Here is a 17,928-nt window from a genome sequence, read left to right as displayed (position 1 = left end):
ACTTGTATGTTTGTTTATTATTTGGAAAATAACAATCTTCCTCATGCAGTTGAACACTATTTTGAGATTCCAAAGCACTCGTATCCAACACGTTTCCAGGCTCAAATTCGACAATTTGACAACATAACATTAGGTATGCAGCTGAACACTGGAATTCCCTGCCTGGCTATCTCAAACAATTGTTAAGTAGACAAGTTTCCAAGTCCGCATAAAACTGTGTTTGTTTCGTTCCTCCATCACACTTAAGATTGTACTGAAAAACTATTAGTATTCTCAGCAGCCATGAACTCGACTAGTCCTATAAGATTATTTTCATGGTCCCCACCAGATTATTCAATACTGCAATGTTCTTTCTGTTTTTTGACTTTGTACAACTTCAGTAAGACACCGTTCCTTTTCATTTTCATTATTGTACATACTGTGAAGCATCTGGTGAAATAAAGCATTCATTCATAAATGCACGGGAATTAACACCGAACCATAAGAATAAAGGACATTCAAATGATTTTATAAAGGATTCAAGTACTATTCAATGAAAATTCATTTCTTATTTGTATATGATATAGTAGTTAAAATACTTTGATTATATTTGCATCTCTCTCTCTCTCTCTCTCTCTCTCTCTCTCTCTCTCTCTCCATATATATGTATATATATATGCACAGTAACAGTCCCTGAAGACTGTTATGACCCGTTAGGCAGTATTATTTGTGAAGAGGAGAACACACAGTCAATAGACGTACAAGTTTGAGTGACTTTTACTCACAGCAATTGCTACGAATATTCGAACTGAAACTGCCTGCGTTGAATAGTTTTGGAAAAAAACGGCGTTTCTTAACCCAAACATTGTCAATAGTGTAAATATTTTCCTGTTTTAAATATGCTTTGAAACGAAAACGTATAAGTTCAATTCAATGACGTGTTGTCATATAGTGCTTCCGTTGAAAGCAACTGACGGTAATATTTCGCTTCATGAAGTGTAAGTACGTTTTGCGTCAGATTACATCGAAACAATTGTGTAGTTTAACTTCGTTCTTCATCAATGACTGCCAGGTCAACCTGATAGTAAAATTGGCGTTTAAATGTAACAGCCTCTAGGTCGTTGGGTGAATATAGTCACGGAAATACAGACATTTTAGTGAATATGACCGTACGAACACAGCAGGAACTAGGAAGCAATTTGATACGAAACTAAGACATCAGGCGTTATCATATAATCAATCAAAGAAAGAAAAAGTGTGGTGATGGAGCTGACGGTCCCACAGAGGAAAATTTTGCAACAGCATACTACACAAAAAAGTTAATTCATTAACCTCATCCGAGGTCGTCAAGCTACTTTATGGAGGAGACAGTACTTTTAAGTGGAAGTAATTTCCAGAGAGTTTAAATGCTTTATATTCCGGACATGTGTCAAGTACTTTGACCTCTGAAAGGAAGGTTTCGAAAAAGCTGTCGATGGCTACTCCATATTAAACATAAGAGCATCGTATATGATCTGGCCTGCAAGGGACAGCACTATCTTCGAAAGATGTGAGTTAATTCATGAACTTGAAGGGCCCTCATTACTCAAACTGGAGAGAGAAAGAATGCCTCGGTCGCCCGTCTCAAGTTGGAGGAAGCTGCATCTGTTCGAAGTTTGATAATAAAGTGAAAAAGATTACCCCTATTTAAATAGAGGCGCCGTTGCAGACCAAGTCAGGAATCGGCTCAGGGAAGCGAGGATTTTGAAGCAAACGATTTTTGTTTGCCATAGGTTGGTGGAGCAGGTATTTGGAAGTTAGAGCTAATATCAACGACTATCTTTTGGCCTTATTCGGTAGATATACACCTGGAGGGTTGTATTCACTTTACAGTGTCATAGCTGAAGTATACTAACCTTCTATTAAATGCACACCAACCGCAATACGGATCTCTTGATCTAACACAGTCGCCATGGGTGATGTACTGGCTGCATTGTTCAACTTTAACTTTACGGACCTGTTATTGAAGTCATAAAAAGTCAATAGTACTTCACGTTTTACTGATGTATTTCATATTTGTTATAATAACCCACTCAAAGGCCAGGTATACCCTTCGACTGTGACCAGTATACACCATATGTCATAAAACTATTGTCACGGCCCGGTACAACGTCATGAGTTTACTGTAACTTTGACCTCTGTGATTGACTGCTGCAATTAAATTGTGTTATGCCACACGCTCACGTCATCAATATACTTGTATGATCATATGCCCTCGAAGGTCTGTAGTACTATGTGATTTGGAGCATGCAACAAAGAAAGAGCCATAGAAAGCACAAAGAATCGTAAGGTAAATCATCTTGATTTGAGAGTCGGAGGAAACAAGTAGTAAAGCCAGCTTTTTCCGTATGGTGAAAACGTTTTAAATGCAGTTCTAGCAGTTTGTTGTACATTAGAGGAAAAACTAGGATTTTGGTTCACTTAATTTCAACAAAGAGAAGTTTACATAACTTGTGACGGTCCTCTAGCATTTATCAGTTATCGGCACCTCCCAATAACTTCAATGCTACAGTCAAAAGGTGTTCAAATACCTTAACATGTCGTTGCTCTGATGAGAGTCTTATGAAGTTTGTATAGCTGTGCAACGAACAGGTGTTGGACTTAGGGATAAGGGGCCTCTTTTTAGCACAAAGGGGATATCCAAACGAAGAATCACAAAAGTCAGATGGCTGAGCCAATATTAAATTCACCTTCATTTATTGCCTACTTTCGACGAAGTCAAAGTTGGTTTCATATGATGCGAAAGTCTGGTTCAGGCCATGAATAAACTTTGCGAGAACAGATCGACAGCAGCTTATTCATCTTTAGTATACGGTTAAAAATATAATTTATATCAAACATTCAAAATACAATGCCTCTGTGTATATGTACTGGCAATTATATGTGGTTTTCACAACAACTATACAATCACAGGGAGAAGCACAAAATTCACATATCCTTTTCATGACATCTATGATGTTTTCCATAAAGAATTAAATATAAATTTTACTTTCTATATTATTATTATTTTATTATTTATTTATTTAGCCTTCAAAAAGAAGAAAAAAATACATAACCAAAAATAACAAGATACAATACAACAAAACAACGCAGAATAGAGCTAAAACGGCATCAGCAACATGTTAAGAATGTGCCTATTATGTACACCTCTTGTCAATAAAAGATGACGTATACTGTCCGTTAATCCATCCGGTGTAGGAAAAGTCTTCATACTTTGTAATACAGAATTTGAATAATGTTTATCAAAAATGTACCGAAAGAAAGAAACATTATGTTTTGCACAAATCTTATTAACACGTGAGAGTAAATCCGTGTGACTGTTCAGATTACCACGAAAGTTCATGTTCAAAAGATGCAAATAAAAACAACGAGCACGTGAATTGTCAGCAAAGATTGATTTCAGTAGTTCAAGAGAACTTATCTGTAATGATTTTTCAATAGTCATAACATTGAGCGCTTTCAGGATCTGAGTATAAACGATCTCTCCTTTTCCTTCACAATTTAATTGGGACTTCTGATCAACTGGCCTTACACTGCTTATCGGATGAATGCATGATACAGGAATTGCGCATTAGATGAAATATTGAAACGTTATCATAATAGTATTCATGTGTACCAAGAGTAAACGCCGAATAATATACAGGATCATTCACACTCTTAAATCAATATTAAATACTCACGATATTATCAGTGATTATGTAGAAATGCTTCTCTTCACGATCAAACACCATGTCTTGAAGAACTGGCTTTGTGCTGTTTTTGAACTTAATCTCTTCGTAGGTATTAGCACAAATACTGTTGATGAAATGCACCTGTAGCGAAAGGATATAATCATTTCAATGGATAACGCCACTACCAGGAAAATGGGATAATTTCTTAAACACGTTTCGCATAATTTAAGCGTGAAATGACTGCTAATGGTAGCTTGAATTATAGGCCCAGAAGGTGCAACCTTTGATGAATGTTTCACCGTTTCTTTTTTGTCGAACGCAAACCCTACTTCTCCTCCAAAAAGCATATTGAAGTTAATTATTTTTCTTGCAAACGATTCGTCTGTAAAATATTCTAACCCGGGATTAAAATTCCATTACACACCGGCAAACCACTGCAAGTGCAAAGTGCAAGAATGTGATGTTTCATTCTGTGTGTTAAAGCTCCAGTTACTGTAACTAGGCCTTTGCACATCAGACTGCTTTGTTTGCCATATTATGACGCCTATATTACTGTAAATTACTGTAATTTTGTTGCTTGTGTTCAAAATAATTTTTTCTACAAAAAAACTGGAAAATTAATCCAGTGGTGTTTTCCTCTGTACTGAGTATGCAATTGATTTCAATTTTTCGCAATGTCCCCTTTGATCAATAATTTTAACAAACATACCTACTGAATTTTACACTGAATTGCACTGAAGCTCAATGTTGAGTGACATTTTGTTTTTTCACATACAGAAGACCAGGGGAAATGAGAGAAGCAATTAGATTTGAATGCGTCTTAAATTGCTCAGGGACGCTATTTATTTTAGAGACATGCTAACGTATGAAGCATTCTACTTTTTAGGGGACACAGGCTGCACAATCACGATAACTATCGATACCATAATGAGTTGTGATACGAAATGACATTTATAAATTCCCGATTCATAACATAGATATAAATTACCATGAAAATCAAAGTCAAACAATTGAACTCCCCTGTTCTGTAAGTTGTATGACAGTCTTTCCTGAATAAATAGCTAGACATCAATTTTACGGCTTTTGTAACAGGACAAAATAAATTCTGGACAAACGGCGGGTCTTTGTTTAACAATTAGCTTGCATCTGTAATTTGCCTTAAGTTGAGAGGAACCCTGCTGTTTCAAATGTTTGGTGAGACAAGTCTTTTTGGAATCGCCAAGACAAGAAGTTGATAAGAAACAAATACACTTACTTGTTTAAATATAATCTAATGATGTATAACCGAAAAACATGTTTGGAATCCACTGTATTTCCTATGATATTTTTGTTCTGTAAAGACTGTGACTAGGCACTTAAAATCAAGTGACCCCCATCCCATCTCTGCTGTGTGAAATAAGCATGGTACCCTTTTTACTGGATTTACACCCCTCCCACATATTAATGAAAGCTTCCTTATGCTTGCTCCTCTGATTGATTAACACACTTAAAAATCCAATATAATGCAACAAAATAGGATATAGGACAAGGACAGACGTAGAATGACTTTTTTTACGTTTTCATTTTCATTTAACGTTATCATGTGTGAAGTTTTCTGAAATTGTGAAATGGATTTAGGAGCTGTTCTTTTGAAATAAGACAAAATGCACGAAAATTACAAATATGTTTGAAAACGGGGCTTATCTCTTGACTCCTGCCGTTATCTATAGCGTGAAGTTTAAGGATTTGCAAGTCAAATTTGAGTTGTCTAACCTATTTCTCGTTTGTACAATACAACCATGCACACAAGATAAGAAATAACTAGTGTTAGGACTGCAACAAAGCGTATTAGTGTACGTGATGAGAGATGCCATTGGATAATGACGATGACAATTATGATACTTTTCACGGTGATACTATTCGTGGTTAAGGCCAAAATGAAAACACAGTGACAAGGGGAAAATTCAAGCGTTACATTGTAAGAGCAATATCCTAAATGTGTCTATAAAACGTCGTATCGGGGGAAATTTAGCCGCCTTTCTTTTCTGATTGTGTGTTGAGTTGTTGGCTCTTGCGTTTTGAGGTCAGTGAGACTTACCTTAAGAATAGTCCCTGTATCAGTACCCAAGAATCCAACTGTGTGTCGTTGTACAGTAGTTACAGCTATCGATGTCACCAAGGTGTCTGTATAGTCTACTACGTCATATCCATGTTGATCATCCACTCCATTTGCATATGTGTAGTTAGTAAATGCAGAGCATTCGTGAATTTCTCTGATGAACTGAAAGTTGACATATGGGAATTAAAAAAACAAACACCGCAAAGCAACCTAAAATTTGATTTAATAAATGAAAACGTTTGCTTCAAAAATCAGCTGGCGCGAACATACAAAATGAATTTGAATCATACGAAAGATCACAAAAGTGATGAATCAATGAATAGAGAGTTTGCGAGTTATTGTAGAATATATATATATATATATATATATATATATATATATATATATATATATATATATATATATATATATATATATATATATATATATATATATATATATATATATATATATATATATAACATATGTCTGATTATTAAAGTTACGTGCCCGAAGGGAAAAAATGCAACTGAATGATGAAAATCGTGGCCGGCACGATGCATTTTAGATAATTATGAGCCCGTGTCGAAATTTAAAAACACACTGAATCCTCCCCTGTATTGTGAATTTCAAAGACATGGTGAACCCCCCCCCCCCCATCACCAAAGTTAATAAAAGGAGGGTGAACCCATGAACCCACCGGCCCCTCCCCTGGCCCAAAATATTTCCTGATATTTCCACATTATATTAGTCCCCTATATGTCTTCGAACAAGTACTGTCGTTTGCTATTCATAGCCAATAAAGCAATGACTTAGCCTATTTTAAATTGGAGTATGGTTGATCAAATCATTAATATACGAGCTGCAGAGCGTTCTTGTTCATGAGGTACAAAGTCTTTTCCGTGCTGAGATAGTATTATATTCGGTATGGTAATATTGGCCTTATATCAAATTCCTTAGCCAGACATGTTAGCTGATGTCGTAGGATCAAAGAACCAAATGTATAAAAACAGACAAATGATGATGGAAAACACCGAAAGTCGACAATGACTTCAAATAATTATTTGATATTCTCCGTAGAGTTGAAAGTTTAACGAACAATTAAACATACTTACACAAGGTGTAGCGACACCAAAAGTAAGACCCGTTTCACAATCATGTAATGTATTTGTAATTAAATGGCACGACAAGACACTTACGGGCAATGATCCAATACACTTAGCACCTCGCATCCAGGAAGCAGTGTACCGTTCTTGAACACTTGGTCCATCATTTATTATACATCCTTCAACAGCATCTTGAAAGGCTCTTTCAATGTCACTCATTTTGTACATACATATTGCAGACTTAGTGGTGGGAGTTGGAGGATTATTCACTCCCACAGCAAATGAAATGAACAAAACTTCTTCACCGTCATCTAATGCCATTGATTGACTGAGATCTTGTGCAGGTCTGATGATATATGCTGCTTGAGCAAGGTTGTATGAATTATGGCTACACCTTAATGTCACTTCAGAGTAGGAGTTGAAATAGTATTGATCTGCCCGCTGACATACACGTACGAGTTTTGAAATATAGTCAGAACTGTCAGTGGATGACCTTTGTATTGTAACAAAGTAACTGTAACCATTGTAGCTGAATCCAGCCACATATCTGACAGGAAAAGTTGCGGTGAAAGCCAGAGCGACATCAACTCTTGTGCTGCCACGGCTGTCTTCAACTACCTCAAATAGTTGATCGCCTTCATCAATTCGTCTGCCACTCACAAACGGTATACCAGGACCACTTGATGTGCTTGTCGTCCCAACGTACAGTAGTGGTTGACCAAGGTGGTAATTTGGAGCAATGAAACCTACCGTAGATTCGTATGTTTTATTTGAGACAACAAATACTGGATCATTGATTACAGACATCATATTATAAACATTTCGCTTTTGGCAGTCACCACGGTAACCACCACAAGTTATAAGGTTACGATTGTCATAGTTTATTGTCAATATTTTGTTGAAAGTATCATGTTCTTCACCATTTTCATCATATTCCGGTCCTGTTGTGACACTGAAAATTAAATCCAAGTTCTTATTTAACCTGTACAGTCGATTTACTCCACCAATGATCACATTTCCCAAATTATTATACAGTACCAAGTGGTTGAAGCAACATGAGTCAGCATCAGTGAAGGTTGCAACTTCATGGATGTTTGCAGCGGAGTGTTGGCTTAATGCAGAAATGGTTAGGAGGACCATGAGGCCGATGGGTCTTGGCAAGCCTGAAGTCAAACGCGTTCCACCCATTATTTTCTTCTGTACTGACTGTCGATAAGTTGAGCTATATTGTTAACACATAAGGAGAACGGCTGATGGTAAATCAAGGCAGATTTGTCATTGGCGATTCTGTACAGAGACTGTGCTATGAGTAATCACAAGCTAAATATGATATGTGCGTTTAAACAGTGCAAACGAGGAGTCGATGATCAACGAGTGTTGTAATTTGTAGTGCAATAAACGGATACATGGAGATCATTTGATCTAGTATCTGTGACTCTCATATGATCTGATAAGACATACATATCCTTTAAGTTTGTCTGTGTTCAGCGAACACTAAAGACGTTAAAGAAATTCTTCTATGTCACTAGTATATCGTAAGAATTTGACTGACAGCTTTATCCCCATATAAGGCCAAAATAGTAGCTCATTAGGCAGTAACCGGGACAAACAGCGGTGTCAGTGTTGCCAAATGATCAGTGGGTTGCAATTAAAGGGACATAAGCTGTAACTATGGCAGGTTTTTCAGTATTCTGCTTCTGAATATCAACTACAGTGTCTGACTCTCATCCGTTTGTCATGCTGAAATTCGAGACTCAGTATTCTCTTTGTCAACACAGCTTGTATGTGTGTAGCGATCATTGTTTATTGTTTACAAATGAATTCTAGTCCGGACTTGAATACAATTTTAACAATAACAATGGAGATTATACTCATATAGGTTGTGTTGATACGCTAAATACTTGGCATTAAATTACAGTTTAGGGATTCAGTGCAGAAAGTGTAGGGAAACCACAAAACAAAAGTTCTGAAAATTAGCCAAAAAATACAGCGAGCTTTAGAGTATTAAAATATAAGTCAATTGTTATCCTTAGAACTTTATGTCTAGTTATTCAATTTATTTAGAGATAAAGCTTATAAAAAAAAAGTAGAGGACGAGGAGGCCGTTGGCATAAATACAGTTCTGTATCGGATATATCACAGATATCATGAAAAGATATATACATTTCTTGATTTTGTTCAACTCCCTGTGGTGGTACATGTGCGTAGTCAATCCACACATGAGATTGTCTGCAGTGTTTTGGAGTCTATACTCCTTCGTAAAGTTCTAAAAACGTATTCTGCAATTTTTCTGCTGAGCTTTTACCCTTTATGTGCTTTGTAAATGCACTGGCGTTCATTTTTATGTGTAAGGGTATAGATAGAATTAATAGAGGGAATGCTGCATGCTGATTGCTGATGCGCTTTGGGGGAAGGTCATCATTTTTCATACAACAGTTTGAGGAGGGTGATTTCATATTGTTCAGGAATCAGGGGGGAGGGTAACCGATTGTGTATAAAGATATCAAGTAGATCAACAAACACTTTACATAGCTACGTGACTGAAAATGTTAATGAACAGACAAGGAATTTAAAGTGTATGGGGGAAATTATGAAATATGCAGACGAATGGATAGATGGGGTAGTGTATTATTGACTATATTTGTGCTGTCAAATACATTCTCTCAAAACACATGCATCTTTCTATGACGTTCAAAGTATAAAACATCTTTTTTTTAATAAAACCGTCAAAATAAATAGAATAATTAAACATGTGTATGCAAGAGGCAATTATACTTTGTTTAAAAAAATTAATTTTAGCTATTATCTGAGAATGGTAACAAATATAACATTTTTACGTGTATGGATTCACTGCATTTTACACAGACGGTCTCGGTTCCCACCAGACCAATGTCATTTACTTTACGTGATCACGTCTATGTTAATTGCGCAAAGAACTTTATATTCTGTCTATGTCCCCGAAGTTGGCCTGTCAGATCAGTATCCTGTTTTTGTTGTACGACGCTTGATTGCAAACTATGATACCACTGGTTCTTCCCATATTACGATTAAGTCCGAGTCAGTCAGACAAGTCTGCTGAATTTGCTTATTTAGTGTATGGTGTCTCTTTTTCTTATGCAGAGTAACTATACTGCAGTAAAACAACGTAAAAACGAGTAAACGTATACTGTACTAGTGAAAGTGCGAGTTAAACGAGAAAACGAACCCTATTTTCATGATGAAACCTTAAAATAGGGATAAAAACAGATTAAATTAAGGAAAATAGAATTGGATCAATTAAAACACAGGTCTATTTTATGGTTATTTTAAACTGTAAGAATAATTACAACACAGAAATTTCGGGTAAGGCCTGTGGTCAGTGAGTACAGAAGACCGATACGCCATTCACTACAACAACCAGAGACAGTCAACTACTGCAGAGACTCGACATTCTCATCCTACTTGTTTTGGCTTTGGAGCTGTTGGTCACGTAAGAACTAGATGTCCGTTACGCAAAGGTTACTTTAATTTTGAAATTCTGTAACGTTACATCGATGACTGTTTTGATGAAGCTTCACAGAACCTGACAACTTCACCAATTTCGTGTTTAGTGTTCACTCTGCGCTTGAATCTCCACGTCCTTTTCTTGCAAGTTTATCGCTAGCAGCTAGTAAATTGTTGTCATGGTACACACTGCCCGCGTTACCTGTACCTGTGTGCGCATTACAGCTAGTTTCCCTTGAAAACTCAGTAGACTAATACAAAATGTTATCAGTTATGCTTATACACTTTAGAATTGCCTTACAGGATTTTTAGTGGTGAAAGTGATATGGGCTTTTTATTTGTGTTAATTTCACTATTACGTTGCAACAGTGTTTAAGTGTGTGTGCACGCTCAATGATACCTGGTGCAAAATTGTGAATGCCCAGGATAGCATCGTGAAAGCCCATGACAATATTGTGAATACGGAGGACAACATGTTGTGTGCCTAGGACAACACTGTAAATGCGTAGGAAAATATGTTGAATACCCAGGACAATATGTTAAAAGTAAAAGACAAAATGGTAAAACTCAATCGGATAGTACGTTTTTTGTTCCTTCGGTGGTTGCAGGAAGACACATTGTTCAAATTTCTGTTCATTAGGGCGGAGATAGAAAAGACAACAAGCTTTCTTAAATGACAAAAACAGTTCAAAGTTAAATTTGTTACCCTAAAAATTAGTGTTGAAGTTAATTATGATCGTATCATAGGTATTCAATCTTACTTACCGTTTCGTCTCCTTCTGATGATAATTCTTCCGAAACAATCTTACCCAGAAGAAGGAAGCAGGAAACAGTGGACAACCATCTCGACAGCGGCCAAATAAAGCATATGTTGGATAACAAGACACGATATTCTTATAAAGGAAATATCATGTGACACTTGTCGATTTTTGAAATTTCCTTACTTATAGGAAGTGCCGTTCTGAATGTTAGTTGTAACTCTATAGATTAGATCTCAATAATCAATTTGAAACTTTTTTGCACCAGTCAGATTCACAAAATTGTCATATGAAAGACGCCGCATTCAATACCTTTAAAACCAGCGTTTGTGTTCAGGATTAAGTAACAAAGACACAATATTCTGAAGGAGATATGATGAGACACTTGTTGGCTTTTGAAATTTCCCCACTTAGAGGAAGTGTGCTTCTTAATGTGAGTTGTATCTCCATGGATTCGTTCTCAAAAACCAATTTGAACTGTTTTTGATAATATTTTCACAACAATATCACATGAAAGGCGCCGCATTCAGTGCTTTTGAAACAAGTGTTTGTGTGCTGATGCGGTGCCTCAAAGCCATATATGATACTTCACATCTTATGAATTCATATTCAAGGCGATGAGGCTAAACGTTTTGGGAACCAGCAGAATATAAAGCATATGGTTTCGGAGAATATGTGGAAAACTAAGGAAATGAAGAGCCTAGTAATATCTGTCTATACCTGAGCAGACATGCTTACTTCAGCGAAATCAACAAGCAGATTTTTACATCAGGCATAACGCATTTAAACGACGAGTCTTTCCCAGTTTACTGATTCACCAAGAACCAGTTGCTGCTATTCAGACTCTTCAGTTGACCCGCAATAAACCAACTCTAGGTCATCATGGCTAAAGCCGTTCTTCTATATACAGCTCTTATTGGTACACCCCTTTGCTCGACACTCATACCGACACAAGAGTATTCGCAGTCTAGAATTGCAGGTGTACAAGTCACATCAGATGTCAACTTAACATCATGCCTACATGAATTTTAATTTTAAGCCCTCTACCTAAAAGAAAATTGTCATATCTCTCAATGGTGAGCCCAGGATCTAGGCTAACTACTCAAAATACATTTTGAATAAAGTGTATGGGGATTTTGCATGACTGTAATATTGTTGTAAATCAGTTTGATGGTGTAGAGACAAAGCTTACAAGAAATATCTTGGTATATTACAAACAAAATAAACGTTGCATACATACACACATAGATGCATACATACATACATACATACATACATACATACATACATACATACATACATACATACATACATACATACATACATACATACACACATACATACACACATACACACATACATACACATATACACATACATACACACATAACATACATACATACATACATACATACATACATACATACATACATACATACATACATACATACATACATACATACATACATACATACATACAATCATACATGCATACGAAACCCGTAATAGATGAGCGTGCTTTAAATGTACACAGCACACATTTTAGTATTTTTCCGCCGTAACTTACACGTTTAACGATAAAATCCTTTTCATTTGCGCATTCCTGAAAGATATGTATGTGCAAAGCGAATACCTGTTAATAAGGTTTGGATTTAGCCCGAGTTTAAAGTGATCGCAAAGATAGAAAAGATGAGGTCTGGATAAAAAGGATGAGTTAATTTATGATTTGTCTAATTCTAATTTTATTGCACATCAATTTGGAGAGGAGACTGACAACTTTTTCAGTGGAGTTTCACAAGAAATAAGAACCGAATTTTGTCTTATCGTTGAAATGCTTAACAACAAAACAACACTGAGTTGCAATTAATAAAGGAATTAAACTATATTCGATAGTTTCATAACAATCCTAACTTGGTCTTAAAGTTACCAGTTGAGACAGAATGGCCAAAATTTAGATGACTATCGCGTTTTGTATGCGAATTTCTACAGATTTGTAGGCATTGAGACTCTTTGTATGTTTTACTACAGGTGGATTTTATTACACCACATTCTGACCTGCGCAGTTGCCACACAGTACATCCCCCAATTTACAATGCCCTTTAACACGGCATTGTCAATATTGCCCTAAACGGTTAAATGGACGAACGGTTGTTTTTTCTGTCTCAGACTGACTTCAGTTAAAATCCTTGCAGTTTGATTTACCCATTTTTTTCAGCCATGCTGGGAATTAGTAATAAACACATTTCTAAAATTTGACCCCCCCCCCTAATTCACCAATTGTAAAATGTGACCCCCCCCCCCCGAAAAAATCATCAGATTTGATCCATTAGCCCTCCGCATCCTATGGTCCTTGGCTGAAAAATTAGGCCCTTCAAAAGTATTTGCGAGAAAAAGAGTTACCTACCCAATTTTCATACACAAAAACAGCGACTCTTCCCCTGAAGTCACATGCAATCCGTATCAATAATATCTTATTTGTCTTATAATTTCCCATTTGACCTTTGAACTTTCAAAAAATCCTTTTTGAAGTTTACAAATAATCACTAGGTGAAATTCCAATATCATATTGGGTTTTCAGATCTGCTCTTTCAAAACAATTGTCAAACCATTTTAAAGCATAGATTTTAATAGCTAGTTTTGTATTGTAAAAACATAAAATAAAAAAATAAAATAATTTTCCTGACGACAATTAATAACGTACATTTATCAAATAATAAAGTAATTATAGACTTGCACAATTATAAAATACATCGGTCGCTTGTTTTCCAAAACACGCTTGCCGGCCGTGCTGAAGTAACACACCGTGTTTACCATACAATTCGCCCGCCGGCAGGGCGGCCGGCATGTATCACGGTACTGTTTACTGCCGCCCAGCGTGTATCGGAAAACAAGCAACTGCATATACATAACACACGAGAAGCAGACAATGTTCGATAAATGAAATACGGAGAGAGTTTCTTTGAAGTTGTTTGTCGCGGCATTTGCTTGCCACAGAGTTTTATCCTTTCACGAGTATCATTCATCGTTGTGTCGCTTTCCCTTTGTCGGCACGCGTAGAATATACCGTCCTTCTGCGACGCGTGCCGCGCATCCCATTAATTAAACATGTCAATCATGACAAGGTGCCATCGTCAACTGTGACCATCTGTTGTTACGTTATCAAGGTTTACATGTCTCTCCGGGTGGTTCGTTGTGTTGATTAACTTCTCACCTTTGCCTATAATCCGGCAAACGGCGGTTTTTCACCACCGTTCCGTCATACATAAAAAGCTACATATCGGGTTTAATATCGGTACCAGAGGATACAAGAATTTTTTGCCCTCTGTCGCGGCACGCTGGGTTTGAGAAATTGCCAATATTTTACCTCAGGCTGATACATATCGGCGATGTTGGTACTCTTAATAGTAAACGATACTAGGCATTTTGGAATGACTTGCCTTGCGTCTTGACCATAGGGGCCTCAGGTTCCGATGATGATGATCAGATGGTGATGATGATGATGATTAAATATTTAAAAATGAAGAAAAATAAAAACATATTCGGACTCAGTAAAGTTTTTGTTGTTGTTATTGTTTTTGTTGATAGTATTTGTAGAAAAGAACAGCGTATGCGCTGCAAATTCAATACAGCCAAACTATACACATGCACTGCAAAATTCAATACAGCCTTTATACTATACACATGCGCTGCAAAATTCCAATACATCCTAACTTTACAGGCTGTATTGAATTTTGCAGCGCATGTGTATAGCATGGAGGTAGCTTACCTCCATGTGTACAGTAAGGCTGTATTGAATTTTGCAGTGCATGATTTGTTCTTTTCTGCATTGCATTTTAGAAAAGGAATTTTGAAGTGTTCACAGTCTGTACATACTAGATCGTTGAAATATTTCAGATATTTGACTTCGAGCCAACACTCACAGCCGTACGAGCGATAGACCCTGGCTGAATTTCTGTTTACAAGTTTATTTGGAAAGCTGCAGTAAAAGTCTGCACTCATATGACTGCCAAATATTAGCAATAAAATATAATTTATAACGTCTCGAGCTTTTATATAGCTCTCTCCTCTTTGACAAGAGTGGCATTGCCAAACAGACCACTGTGTGCAACCGTGTCTTTCTGTGAACGCTGTCGTAGACACAAAGGCAATGTCAGGTAGGACTTGAGTTTAAAGTGCCTCATTGTAAGTGACGGACATCAGTCTCCAAGGCACAATTGGATTTCTTTCCTTCTGAAAGTCCGTCGTTCTTGACATATCGAAGTCGGACAAAGGATGACTGTGAACACCTCAATCCTGTACTTCACATGTCCACAGTTCATGGAAATTGTACACTTTTTGAATAGGGGAAGACAAAGTGTGATATAATGTAAATACGATTGATGCTTGCCTAAATGCATTGGGCATTCATCTTATCATGAATTATTCATCGCTCGTTAGAGTGTCTCTCTCTTTCTCTCTCTCTCTCTCTCTCTCTCTCTCTCTCTCTCTCCTCATACTGCAACCTGTGTTTAGTCATAGACAGTAGAGGCCCCCTCTACTGTCTATGGTTTAGTACAGCCGTTCAAGCCATTTACCGCTGTGCCCGCGGTATTACCGCGATCGTTAGTGTAATAGAGGTGTTAATGTTACACCTCCAGTCCGCGGTAATGAGTCTTCATGAATATTCACGGTCTCTGAGCGGCGGTAATCCTGGCGGTAAGCGAAGTAGAGGTATACCGCGGGAGGTATCCGGCGATCTACTCTTCCACTCACGAATAAATAATTAGATTTATGCAAAAATGTACAGGTTTATGCAAATTTCATGTGCGCCCGTGAAAGATGGGTGAATAGATCGCAGGTATATACTGCGATCTATGCTGACTTGCGAGCTACGCTCCACGATTGCAGATTTGCAACCAACTGCATGTAGCCGTACATTCAGTCCGTTACGGTGCATGATGTAAAGGAGGCCTTCAGTTCATTTATATTTCATTTTCATTTTGTATTTCAGATCCTTATAGCGAGCGCGAGCGTCGTTAGGAGAAAACTGCAAATTCGGCAAAGTTTGCGTGCTTTTCGCTAATCACCGTTTTCGCTGCGATCTGTTTGCAGCCATTTTGTTATGACGACTGCAAATCTTCTAAGTGGGAAATTTAAACTTCCTCTAGCCATCACTTCCTTGCATTGTGTCATAAACTCTATACTAATGTCTGAGTAAAATAGAGGAAGGTTGATCCATTATTTTAATGTTTCGTACATGTTGTATGGTCTGATTGTGTATTATTTCGGAATTATTAATATTCATGTTTTATCATGTGTATTGTCGGCTATTTGGTGTATTAGCCATGGTGAGATGGTTGTAATTACTTGCGATGTGAACGTAAGAAACTCATGATGGAATAAATAATGTCCTGACAAATTTAAAGATTTAAGCATAATCGGCACATCCATCCTTTAATAAATCAAATAAATAAAATATTCATCCAAATGGTAGGCCTACAAGTAAGCTTATAGATCAAATTACTACAAGATAGAGTTGGGTAGATCGCATGGTTTTCTGTCAAACACACCTGCGATCAATACTTCCCTTGCTATCTACGCAACTCCAACAAATTTTACAACTTTATAGCACGCATATCTGTTCTTTCGGTTCACAGAAGAATTGTCACAAGCTAACTGCCACACCTCGATACGTACCGCGAATGTCGCAACATCTAACTTCAATAAATGAAGTCGGCCTATCTAAAGGCAGTGTCGGTCTGATCGCGGAGGAATGATCATAATCGTAGACGCAGGTGAATGGCTGCGATCTATACTTCCCTTTGCGAGCTACGCTTCTCCAGCGCATTTTATTATTATCGTTCAATTGATAACTTTGATGTAATATAAAATCATACCAAAACAATTATCCGGGATCATTTGTCGATGGCACAAACCTCGCAAAATACGATTCACTGGCATCACCACAATAGCAGTCAATGTTGATCGCAGGAAGTATAGCTCTTAGGTAACTCTGCGATCTATACTTCCCTTTGCCTCCAGGCTTCTCAAACGTATTTTATTATTGCTAATCAGTTGATAAATTCGATGTAATACTAAGTCATGCCAAAACAATATCCGGGACCGATTATCGATGTCGATGGCACAAACCTCGCAAAATACGATTCACTGGCATCACCACAATAGCAGCCAGTGTTGATCGCAGGAAGTATAGCTCGCAGGTAACTCTGCGATCTATCCTTCCCTTGCGATCTATACTTCCCTCTGCTATCTATGCTTCTCCAACCTATTTTATTATTACTATTCAGTTGATAAATTCGATGTAATATCAAGTCATACCAAAACAATTACCCGGGATCCATTGTTGTGGCAGGAAGTTTAGCTGGCAGGTAACTCTGCGATCTATACTTCCCTCTGCTATGTACGCTTCTCCAACGTGTTTTATTATTACCATTCAGTTGATAAATTAGATATAATATTAAATCATACCAGAAAATTATCAGGGATCGATTATCGATGACACAAGCCTCGCAACATACGATTCACTGGCATCACCACAATGGCAGACGGTGTTGATCGCAGGAAGTATAGCTCGCAGGTAACTCTGCGATCTGTACTTCCCCTGCGATCTATCCTTCCCTTTGCCTCTAGGCTTCTCTAACGTATTTTATTATTACCGTTCAGTTTATAAATTCGATTTAACAATTATCCGAGATCATTGACCGACCTCGATGCCACAAGCATCGCAACATACGATTCATTGGCATCACCACAATGGCATGCACATGGCAGGTAGTGTTGATCGCAGGTAGCTCTGCGATCTATACTTCCCTTGC

This window comes from Ptychodera flava, chromosome 6 (assembly GCF_041260155.1).
Source record: "Ptychodera flava strain L36383 chromosome 6, AS_Pfla_20210202, whole genome shotgun sequence".
In the NCBI taxonomy this organism is placed as follows: Eukaryota; Metazoa; Hemichordata; class Enteropneusta; family Ptychoderidae; genus Ptychodera; species Ptychodera flava.
This window is presented reverse-complemented; position numbering follows the sequence as displayed.